Source organism: Austrofundulus limnaeus, unplaced genomic scaffold (assembly GCF_001266775.1).
Source record: "Austrofundulus limnaeus strain Quisiro unplaced genomic scaffold, Austrofundulus_limnaeus-1.0 Scaffold78, whole genome shotgun sequence".
Taxonomy (NCBI): domain Eukaryota; kingdom Metazoa; phylum Chordata; class Actinopteri; order Cyprinodontiformes; family Rivulidae; genus Austrofundulus; species Austrofundulus limnaeus.
Window position 1 is genome coordinate 69,692 of NW_013952480.1, and position 2,485 is coordinate 72,176.

Consider the following 2,485-nt stretch of genomic DNA (forward strand, 5'->3'; position numbering starts at 1 on the left):
GTTAGAAACAATGGTTACACTTAAATTGAATGGAGAGCCGGGAGCTGTCTGCATAAGAATTCAAAGAAATGTTGATTTTATTATTGTTTTTTTTTATTTATGTTTATAATCAAGCCTGAAGGGACAATATAGATTGTAAATAAAATAGGTCCAAGAAAGAAGCCTTGAGGAACTCCACATGTGCAAAGCTTTAAGGGGCAAAGGGGGAACCAGATTTCCCCAGGCAATAAAAGGCTCAAAGAGATCATCCCATCAGACAAGTAATACCTGAACCAGTTTTGTGAAAAACCTTTGATTCCACTTTTCCAGCATGAAGACCAGAATATTATGGTCAACTGTGTCTGTGTGTGCATGATATTAATACTAATAATAATAATAATAATAATAATAATAATATTATTATTATTATTATTATTATTATTATTATTATTATTATTATTATTATTATTATTTCTGGGTCACTGAGCATGTGCTGTGGTTCTTTTTGAGCCATGCTACACAAAAATTGTACATATTTGAAATACAGAGAAGCTGAACTGAACTAAAATTGAGTCGAAATAGAAGATACATAAAAAAAAGAAATGTTAGCTTACTTGTACAGACAAACCTTCACCCTTATTATTTGCACAGCATGCACTCCTCACCCCCTATTGTATTCATGTAGCACTCACTCTGTGCAACCAGTAGTTGGGGGCGAGGTTGCAAGGTTACATATTCATTTTGCACAGCAGAACACACTAAGTATTTAAATGTGCATATGTAGCGTTAGTGATAATGACGTCTTCTAGCATCTCTCTCTTTCTCTCTCTCATATTTTCCTTTCACACACATAATCACAAAAAGACTTGGGATGCAGTGTCCTGGCCTTTAGCTTTTAGTGTTTGCGGTGCTTATTGGAGCGTGCTGTTTTTGCGTTGGCCGAGCTCTTAACAATGGCCTCAGCAAAAATCCCATTTAGTTAAGAGCCCCTCGAACACCTGTCTTGAGGCTAAAAAACAGATCAGCAAAGCATCAAAGAAGAGCCAAACAGGGACAGGAATGGTGATCTGAGGAGGAAACATATACAGAAAGAACTGGACTATAGTTTATTGATGAAATCTCCTTTAATTATTAGCTGTTAAAACTAAGAAAACAAAAATGTTTTTTTTCCGTATATTCATCTCTATTCTACACTCTTATCATCTAACTAAAAATGCACTTAGAGAAACATTTTCTCATTTAACATGACTAAGTAACTCACTATACAGGCAATGATAAACAAGACTTCTATATTTCCAGTATTTATCATTGACCGCCCCACCCCACCCCCAACTCTCTCCGTCCCTAAAGATGAAGCAATCTTCGTCTCATCTTGATTCCCTGTTGGTATTGTCAAAATGATGGAAATAGCAGCAATTCCTCAGCGAGTGCGGCTCCCTAATGGTGATGGGTGTTTTCTGCTGGCACGAAATTGCTAACTTATCTCCTGGAGGGTAAGATCAACCGTCATCACTACTGTCACGCCAGGTTTAATTTATTGCCTCCATCTGCCCACCTTGTGGTGATGGAGTGCAACAAAGCCTCGTATTTTATGTGCCGCGATAGGGATCAAATCTGGTGAAATTGTTTATAGGTGTATGGATCTATCACACAAAAAAAGTACTGGAGGCTTGGATATTTTACATAATGTAGGCTTGTTTTCCTTTCTGTGAGCTGTATCATTTCTATTAAAATATAACTGAATTCACATTTTTATGTTGTTTTTGTTAACTTACATTCTCTTAAATTTATAGTACTTGGCTAGATCTTGGGTAACTCTATGATTGTTGGAAACATTTGAAATTTTATTTAAATAAATAGTTGAAATCATTAGAATAAACCCACTTACTTTCTTTTAATTGTAATTATGTTCTCCTCTTTATTTATCATCTATGACCCCAGCACATACGCAAATATATAATATATACTGTATATATAAGTCTAAAGCTCCTATGTTGAATCATTTTTGAGATACAAGCATTTCTGTATTTAAGGTGCTTTATTTGTCATCAATGCATGTTCCCATGCAATGATGACATTTGTGCTCTGCATTTGACCCATCACACATGAGAAACACCCAAGTGGAGCAGCGGGCAGCAGTTGGGGGTTAGGTGTCTTGCTCAAGGACACCACGATATGTGGGCATGGCGGGGAGTCGAACTTGTGACTTTCTGGTCCCAAGTTAGCTGCTCTACCACTACACCACAGCCACCCTGTATGTAAAGACACCCTCATTTCAGAGAGAGCCCCCTCATCAAATATGGGGTCTATTGTAAAACCGTTGGCCGGCAGAGTGTAGGTTGGACACATCTACATTCCTACCAAATTTCATGCTTCTAGGCGCATCCTAAAATTTTATTGTTTTGTATGTGGGGGGTGGGGGGGTCATTGGTGGATGAATAGCCCCTCATCCGAGCTAAAAAAGAGAGAAAATCTGAAGCTCCCATGTTGAATATATATATATATA